We start from the raw sequence: 9,904 nt of genomic DNA on the forward strand, positions 1-9,904 counted from the left end.
GACTCTGTAGTGTTGACCCCAGCTTTTTGGTGGCCTGAGATAGGGGCATGACCCAGGAGACAAAGAGAAATGAGATGACGTGAAAGAGATTTAATAGGTCTACCTACATAGTAGACTTGTGCTCAGTGGAGGAATGGGCTTAATAGCACTACAAACGTGGACCATGAAAGAAGGGACCTCCTTTCCCCTTCCATGAGGGAGCATGAAGACAGAGGAACGTCTACTACCTTTTAGCATCACCTTGCTCCTCTGTGTGAGAGAAATGGCTAGTGCAATAGGTCAGAATCTGACGTTCATGGGCCATGCTTCACTAGTGGGGCAGGGTCACTGTCTCAATGCTCTTATGTAGTAGAGTCTTCCCTCTTTTTCCCATCCAGAAACCTCCTAAGACAGGCTGGCCAACCTCATCCATGGATGGAATCGGTCAGGCTGGGGAGTGGGGATGTGAAAGGAAGGGGAGCATCAATAAAGGGTGTGTTACTTGCCACTGTGGGCTCTGAAGTTTAATCCCATTGAGGAATTCTGGGAACCACTGCAGGAAATATACCTCAGAGTTACCCCACCCAAGAGGCAAGGAAGCTCCCTCCAACTCCCATCAGTCATTAGTTGAGGGCTTCATGTGTGTATTACTGTATTTGAGGATAAAACAAAAGGTCTTCAGGCAGAGAAGCAGGTGCTGGGAAATGGAAGTCAGACCAGCATGCACTGAAACAGAGGGGGTTGGAAGAGTCTGGACAGGGCCCCAACAGCTTCTGCTGCTACACCCAACCAGACACCTTTGCTCCTCTCCACCATTATTCAGAGAGTCCAGATGAAATGGGCATCCTGGATGCCAGAGCAGGGCACTGGTGATTGTATGGGACCAGACCATCAGGAAAGTACTGCCCACTGCGTGTCCTGATATGATGGGCCCATCCAAAGGCTGTGACATCAGGCCATAGCATTCACTGCAGAATGTCACTGAGCACTTTGCTTATGTCCAAGGTTGTAAGGACTCAGAAGACATGGATGGGTCTTTATAAAGAAGAAAGAGGTTGGTTGAGCCCCAGACACTCTGGCCTGTGGTATGGTCTCCTGTGGCTCTGTCTAAACAGTTCAGATCTGGGTCTCTGTTTTCACAGGGGATTTCACGTGGCTGGAGGGATTTTCCTGCTCTTGACAACATCCCAAACTTTTCCCAAGTAAATCTCAACCTATAATAATTGCACGGAATGACCACTTGCCCCACTGTTCTTCACTGTCTCCCAGTTTCCCAGAGATAGAACCCAATTCGGAGGAGCTGTTCCTTAAGGCTGGTCCCATTTATCTAAACCATAAGTGAGCACCCAAGAATTATTATCTAAAGCAGTGCCTCTCAGTCGTGGCTCTGAGAACCACTGCACCAACCACGGGACGAAGTTGTTTAAAGAGTAGCTTTTTAGGCTTCATCCTCTACCTACTGAATCTGAGCCTGAGAGCAGGGTACCTGCGCCTTTAAGAAGCAACCTAGGTGATTCTAATGCAGGACCTAGACCTGTGGTTCTCAAATTTCGCCACACATTAGAATCACCTGGGGAGCATCTAACCCCCTTGACCACTGTTCCCCACCCACCTCCCATGCTCGCAATGCTCAGGCCACACCCAAGACCAGTTTAGTCAATCCCAAAGCAGCGGCTGGGTTTGGGGATGGTTTAAAACTCCCCAGGTGATTGCAGTGTGCAGTCAAGTTTGAGAACCTGACCTGTAGCTAATAGAGATGATACTATTAAACAGTTGACGAGAAACCGGAAGCTGTAGTCTTTAAAGTATTTTTTAAAACTGGCCTTAGAAGTCTTATCTAAGACTCTCGATTTACAGATGAGGAAACTAAGTCCTAAAATGTAAAAATTCAGCAGCCAAACAGCTGACTGAATTTAGCCTTCTTTCTCTTCATTCAATACAATAAACATTCTTGAATATTCAAATATTCAGTGTCTGTACCCAGGCAGTGTTTAATAAGCCATTGTCTGATGTGAAATCATATGTGTGTGACCCAAATGTACCAGGCATCTCACTACCTGACTTAAAAAATTTTTTTATGGCCTTACTTTCTTTTTTCTTTAATTTCTAAAAGCATTTTGTTATTTCAGTGTCCTGACCAGCCTCCTTAAAAACAATAAAAGCTGGGCTTCCCTGGTGGCGCAGTGGTTGAGAGTACACCTGCCGATGCAGGGGACACGGGTTCGTGCCCCGGTCCGGGAAGATCCCACATGCCGCGGCGCGGCTGGGCCCCGTGAGCCATGGCCGCTGAGCCTGCGCGTCTGGAGCCTGTGCTCCGCAACGGGAGAGGCCACAATAGTGAGGGGCCCGCGTACCACAAAAAAAAAAAAAAAAAACTACAGGCTTTTAATGAGTAAAAGAATCATATACAAAACTTTGCTTATTTACAAAGAGTACAAGATTGAAGTACTTTTGACTTTTAACATTTGCAAGTGTATGAAAACATTACCAACTGCAATACTTGTGAGTAGGTATATATATATATATATATATATATATATACACCAGAGCTTTGTACATTTCCCCACATATGGAAATGAAAAAGTAACTCGTTTATTGGTGCATTTTATTTTTTGAGAAGCTCATATGCAGGGAAACAGCATAAGGCAAGTCTTCAAGAACTGTTTTGTTTGCTTCTAGGATATTTTGCTTTGCAGAAAACTGCTAAAGTAAGAGACATAACTTCAGTTCTTTCCCTTCACAGTGCACCCCACCTTATCTTTAAATGAAGACAGTCCCACTCCCAGGGAAGGATGAGACCAACTCCTTCCTCTAGTCTCCTATAGCCAATACAAACTTGGTTCCCTAGATGTGCAGTATGGCTGCACAGGAAACCCAAGGCCATCAGTTTCATCCAGTCAAATGTGCCGAGGAACCCTCCGTGGGTTTTGGTATCAGTAACAGAGCTGTCAACTCAAGATTTTTAAAAATTAATAAGAAGGGGGAAAAAAATAAAACCACTTTTAAAAAGAAAATTATAGTTTTCCTATAGGAGTATTTGCTATATTATAAAGGTAATTTCATTGCCTTTATAGTACTGAAATCAAAATATGCTTAGTCTGATTTTTCCTGGAGCCAAGAATCATTTTCTTCACATGTTGAACATTCTCATTTTTTCTTCATGATTCAAGACTCCCAGGGAAAAATATTAAATATTCAAGGTAATAGTCTGTGTTCTTTCCATACCTTAGGTTTGGCCTAGTGCAAAGGAAACTGTCACCTGGGACATTGCTTGAAGGAATCCCTGAGCAGGTAGCGCAAGGCATTTCTGAGAGTTCAGTTCTGCCTGAAGTGGCTCCTTGCTGAAAACATGTACCGTTTCACCGCTCCCATAGGATGAGTGATGACAGAGCTCACCTGTGGGACACACCCCTGCAACCTGGAGCAGCCCATTATGGAGACGCGGGGCAGGGGCCCAGAGTCCCAGCACTACGGCCTCTGTGTACTCCTGGGGAGATTCAAAAATTGCCCCAACTTTGTCACTTTATTCTAAAGTCTCTTGCTGGGGTATAATAAAGAATATTTGATTTTTGTCCTGGGTTCCTGGCACAGAGCTCCTAAAACCCCTGGAATGTACTATCTTTTGTGTGCTAGGAAGATGACTCATGGGTTGGAGGAGAGATCACTAGATAGCTTCAGGGTGGGACTGGTTGTCACACAAACCAACCACGTGATGAGAAGGTTGAAGGTTTCAGCCCCGCCCCTTAACCCCCGGGGAAGGAAGAAGGGCTGGAGATTGAGTTGAATCACCAATGGCCAACGGTTTAATCCATCCTACCTACATAATGAAACAACCATAAACACCCCTGAACGATGAGGTTCAAGGAACTTCCCAGCTGGTGAGCACGCTGAGGTGCCGGCAGGGTGGCACACCTGGAGAAGGAAGGAGCTCTGGACGACCCCCGCATCCTGACCTTGCCCTATGCGTCTCTTCCATCAGCTGCTAGTGTCAGAATGGAATTTTTTTATTTATTAATCTTTAGAATGGAATTTTTAGACACCGAGTTGGTGTCAGGATAGGTCTGAGAAAAAAAAAAAAAAAGCCCATGTTTAGTCTCCCATCTTCCTCCTCTTCTGATTTCCTGGGTGATGGGCCTGTATTAATAAAGGCCCAGTTAGGAAAACAGAAGCGACTCTAGGTATTTTTGAAGGAGGGCTGTAACTGCAGATTGGTGTCAGCCCTGCTTCTGGTGATTTAATCTAACTTGATCTTGTCTCTGAGGGACAGGGACCCACCACTGCCAAGGGCATGCATACTGGGTTATCCAACCTGGAGATGCCTGAGTTCCTGGGTTACAGCAGCAAAAGAGGGAGAAAAGCTTCCTGCCCAGATCCAGAGTGTTTCTCCTGGGCCCAGAGCCTCGCTCTGTGTATGAATCTCTCCTGAAGAGCAAGTTCAGCCTCTGTCACTGTGACTGTTGAGCTCAGACCCCTCACTGCCTTTGTTTACACTTGCTTCCTAGACTTTCCAACCAAAACTGCTCCCCCAATTTCCAAAGCAAAACCTCTCATCCGGTATCTATGCACTTAGGTACACTTGGAAGAGAAGTAGAGGCATTGCCTGTACAATGAGAAAGGCCCAGCTCGGCCAACAGCAGACCATTACACAGATAGTAAAGAGAAGCATTAGTCTAGGTATGTGTAAAAGTGGAAATAAATCTCAAACTGTCTCCTTTCTTCATCACAGATCTACTTGTATACCCATTCCTTTCCTATTCTCTTACCCCTCTGCTCCCAAAAGGGTAGAGTTGATGGGTGGGTCATTGAGGCATGGCACTCAACCCCAGAAGGCAGAACCAAGAGGCTGAATGTTGCTTCAAGTTCTGGTACGCTGTTGGCCACCAGAGGTTTGGGAAGGTCCCATGGTTCAGAGAGCCATTGGCCTTTTATTATCTATTGTTACGTAAAAAAAAAATACTGCAAAATTTAGCAGATTAAAAGAACATTATCTCACATAATCTCAAGGGCCAGGAATGGCTTCGTTTGGTAGTTCTAGCTCAGGAGGTTACAGTCAAGCTGTTGACTGGGGCACCAGGCATCTGGTGCTGGAGGATCTGCTCCCAAGCTCACTCAACGTGGGCATTGGCTGGCCTTGGTTCCTCCCAGGCTGTTGGAAAGAGGACCACACGGACCTCTCCATAGGGCTCCCTCAATGTTCAAAACACATGGCAACTGGCTTCTTCCAGAGCAAGTGATCCAAAAGGGAGAGAGAACCCAAAACAAAGCTTCGATGTCTTTTATAACCTAATTTTAGAGGTGTCATGCCATTGCTATGGCTGCATGCCGTTAATCACACAGACCAATCCTGATACAAGGTGGGAGTAGACTGCATAAGAGTGGATATTTCTAGATGTGGGGATCACTGCTGGAGATTGAGTCTGGATAGCACTAGATGGGACTCCTTGCAGGCCGTACTGGAAGCTGTCTACCATGCTTCTTAGCCCTCCTACCTAGCTTTTGCAAAGAGTAAGTATCAATAAGAACCTGCTGTATAAAAATAAATAAATTAAATTTTAAAAAAAGAGTAAGTATCAGAAGGAGGAGACCCTAGTCTAGCTGGTAGTCAAGGAATAATTGCTTTTCAGTTCAGCTCCTGTTCCTTGTGCTTCTCTAAGGAACATTGTAAACTGGAGAAATGACTGACATTCTAGAGTCCCATGGAAATACCATCTAGTGCTATTAAACTCCTCCCCCTCTGCTTGTAACACTTGGAAAATCATGGCAGATCAAGTGGGTACATTCACAGAATCTGGGAACCAATCACTACATTATTAGAAGGTTGTGGTCTCTGGTGTATGGCTGGTTCAGGATCTTAAATGAGCTTGGGTGTTGTCGTGGCCTTCATTAGAAATGTCTTTCCTAGGGTCAGGGGAGACTCACTCTGGGACATTAAACTGTGGAAGTGACTGCACGTGTAATGAGTCTCTGCCAGCTAACCTCACCCCACATGGAGAGGGAAGGGCTGTCGGCTGGGCCAGAGCCAATGCAATTCAGAGCAAACTCTTTAATCTTTGTGGGTAGAATGGCTTCTGCTATCACAACTCCTCCTCCCTCATCTCAAGAAACTCATTCTCAAATGCTACTCAGGACATTTTTTGCTTCTCCAGAGGAACTGATGCTGCAGGGAAACTGGTGGAAAAGAGGGATTTTGGTGCTGCCTTTGGAGTAGCAAAATCAGCCATGGCCCGGGGGATCCAAAGGCTAAAGAAAGACATTACAGAGTGTGAGCCAGAGGACGTGATGCATTGCACTTGGTTTTTGGAGCATAAGCAATGACAGGTTCTATAGCTCTTCAAGTGGGGCTTCGGCAAGGCTTGGAACGAAGCAAGTGGTCAAGGTCATTGAGTTCGTTAGACTTCTACTATGTTAAAAAATAATTTGAATCAGGGTAAGCTAGATGGTACTGTAGTAACACACAGTCCCTCCATTCTGGTGGCTCAAAGATGTATTTTTCTCTCATACTTCATGTTCATAATGTATTAACTTGGGGGTTCTCATTATAGTCACTAAGGGACCCAGGCTGGTGAAGCATCCCAAATTTTGAAATTGGCGGAAAGAGCTCTCTGGAAAGTCTCACACCAGATAGTAAGTGCTCAGCCACAGACAGACACACATCACTTCCAGTCATTTCTACTCAAGATTCATTGGCTGAACTAGTCATAACACCCCCCCCCCAACCACAAGGAACCTGGAAATCAGTCCTTTTCTGTGCTTGGAATGGGGAAGATGGGTGAATGTTTGGTGAACAGCATTATTGACAAATGCTCTGGCATTCAGTGAAGCTGAAATTCGGAATTTTCTTTTCTCTTTTTGCTTTCTTGTCTACCTTAATTCCCCCAGACGGCACCTCGTCTGTGTTAGTGTTGACAGCTGGCAACAGCAATGTGGGCCCAGACACGGTAATAAGCACTGTGTTCTGGAAACATCACTCTTGTTTAGGGAATGCTATTGTAACTAAGTGGTCTAGGTCTAGGATTGGTGCTATGACATCCTTATGTCCTGTTACCCTTTGGAACTTTGGAAAAGTGGAACAGATGAGACTTCAAGTTGGAATTAATTCAGCAATGCAGGTGCTGAAATGATTCCATCCGCTTTCGTGGAAGACATCCTGGAATCCTGCTCTTGGAGAAGGACCCAGACTGCCTGGTGCCGGGTATTTAAGTGTGAAGTCAAGGTCACATCAGGAAACAGGAGGCAACACCAGTGGGTCAAAGGAAGAGGATGTAATTAAAGGACAGTCAGAGGTATGGACAGAATTAAGGGAATCAACAGGGTGGTTGAGTCACCAAGGCTGGCAACAGCAGGAACCTGGTAATACCCTTAAATAAGAAAGGAGAGGAAAAAGTGTTATCTTAGCCCACTGAGAGCTAGATCTGGGTAGAAGGGGTTTCTAGACAGAATCTGTAGTCGTTCAAGTACACAGCCACTGCCAGAAATATGTCCCAAAGCAGGAAGCTGGAAGAAATCTTCCAACCTCTCTTCCCACCCTCCAGGCTCCAATCAATGGCTCTCATTGGCCGAACCTGATGAGAAACCAGCAAGCAAGGGAGCTCCAATGATGCAGTTCCCAGGGACCAGCCTCCCAGGGCAGAGAGAAGGGCAGAAAAGGATCTGAGAAAGGTGAGGGGTGGGAGGAGTGGGTGTGTGCAGGGAAGTAAACAGAAGGAACACAGTGAGGCTGTGTCTAGCTGATTGTGATATATTAGAAAATTACAATGAGACTCTGGCCTCTAATTTCTCTGGGACTTTCATTTCCCCCAGGGAAGAGAGATTCTGTTTTCTCCATGGCAACAAAAAAAAGGGAGAATACGTTGCTAGAACTTAAATGTCTCCAAAGGAATTTAATAAAGGGTGAAGATATGGTTTCAATTTGGGACAGTTTTCATACTGCAGTCATTGTACTGTGATACTTAGGTGTTTATTGCTCTAGTGAACCAGAATTTTCTATAAGGCTTGTAATTATTTGGTTGGCAAATACAGTAGGGGGTCAACATTTGGTAAGTTTATGATTTGGGGCTAAATGTCTAATTCTGTTCATTTGAGAATTTTCTAGAACCAACAGCAGAACTGCCCATTTCTCTGGTTCTAGGAGTTTATAAAAATTAGTGGTCAATGTCAGGGGGTAGCCTCAGAGGTTCCCCTTGCTGACCCCTGGTCCCCCCTACTGAAGGGGGTTGTCTCATTCCTGGTTGACCGTAGATGTGAGTGAGGACCGTAATCTCGAGCCCACTGGGCCAACAGAACACAAAGTGGGTAAATGCCAAGGCAACGGTTCCACCAATCAATCCACTCCTTCCTAATCCTACTCACCACCCGGGAGAATTTGGTATCTACCCAGATCGCTGAGATGTTGATTGGGTGTCATTTACTAGTTGGGGCAGAGCTAGGCCTCCTAGGGGGTTGCTGACTCGGTGCACTGATTCCGTCAGTTGGAATGAGAGAGCCCTTCTGGAAGCTTTGTGATCTTTATTGTGTGGGTAACTTTGCCAAATTCCTTCCTCCTTGCAGTTTGAAGCTCTGCTCTCTTTTCCTAAGCACGTTGATTACTGACCTATGACTTTTGAGTTGGCGGGGTAGGGAGCAAGTTCTACTTAAACCTCAAACCCAAGCCTTGGGCATAATTCAGGGCTCTGAGGGTTACACATCCTTGACCTAGCTAGAAGCACTTGAGTTTACATCTTCTACTTTTTGTGAATGTGTCCTTTGGGTACCTGGGGAGTCGAGACATAGAGATCCATTATTGCTTGCTCAGCGTCCTTCCTCCCTCCCAAATACCATTTTCATTTAGTAAGAACACTTTTCTTTTGAAGAATTCTCCCCCTCTACTCCAGTTCTGCAGTTTGAGCCAGAAGTTGTCAATCATAGTTTGTGAGAGGGCACGTGACCCAAGATAGACCACTCAGGGCACCTGGTTCCCTGGCAGCAGATGACTGGCCCTGCTTCGGTCACAGGCCCCTCTTCTGCAAGTGTCATTGCTTCTTCTTGTTTTAACTGAGTCTTGGTTGAGAAGAGCCTCTTCCTTTCTGGTAGTGAAGTTGGCAAGAGATGAGTAGAGAAAGTCAGTCTTCCATAGGAGAGAATGAATTTGACACTTAAAGCACCAGAGAAGAGCCATGAGAATGTTCTAGGAAGATCATGGAATCCCTGCTTCCAGTCTTCCCCCACTGCACCTGCACCCTTCCTGAAGGCGAGAACATTTCCTTTTTGTCTAAGGTAGACTTACTTGGATTTCTGTCACAACCAAGAGAGTCCTTACTCATCTAGTAGGGGATTGTTAGAAATGCCCACACAGCTAATGTCCATTGAGACTGTGGGTTTCTTTTAAAGAGATGCTCCTAAGGGATTGTCTGCTTTTGAGACTTGGATTCCTTATAAGTGAAAGTGAATGTGTGTTACAGTGATGTTTGCTTTAATTCACCCACAGCTTTTAGAGTCCTGGACATGCGGCCTGAAACCCAGAAAATATACCTGGAATTGGGCAACCACACCATCGCTGAGGCACAAGCAGCGCCTAGTGAGATCACTTAAAGCCAGGAGAGAGCCTCCCATGAGGAAAGCTATTACTCCAAGCTTCTTCTTACTGTAAGTTACTTTAGAGCTGCAAAATTCTTAGCAATGCAAAGCGTGCACAGTGCCTCTCGGTTGCAGAGTATAAAGTGGGGAGAAGGTGGTTCTGGGCCAATCTGGAGTCTCTTGTTATAGGTTTATTTGGGGGGGATTTTCCATGCTTCAATAGTTGTGTCTGCTGTTGGTGGGAAAGTAAATTGGTACAGCCACTATGGAGAACGGTATGGAAGTTCCTCAAAAAACTAAAAATAGAGCTACCATATGATCCAGCAATCCCACTCCTGGGCTTATATCCAGAGAAAACCATACTTCGAAAAAA

At 45.5% G+C, this 9,904-nt stretch overlaps 1 long non-coding RNA gene across 1 annotated transcript in view; it reads left to right on the top strand.

Moving 5' to 3' along the window:
* The window catches only part of LOC137233035 (uncharacterized), a 97,777-nt gene extending 88,212 nt beyond the window's left edge, over positions 1-9,565 (top strand). The window contains exon 3 of the long non-coding RNA XR_010947270.1: positions 9,443-9,565. This is a non-coding gene — a long non-coding RNA (uncharacterized lncRNA). The remainder of the gene's footprint in view (positions 1-9,442) is intronic.
* The last annotated feature ends 339 nt before the right edge of the window (positions 9,566-9,904 follow it).

This window comes from Pseudorca crassidens, chromosome 10 (assembly GCF_039906515.1).
Source record: "Pseudorca crassidens isolate mPseCra1 chromosome 10, mPseCra1.hap1, whole genome shotgun sequence".
Classification (NCBI taxonomy): Eukaryota; Metazoa; Chordata; class Mammalia; order Artiodactyla; family Delphinidae; genus Pseudorca; species Pseudorca crassidens.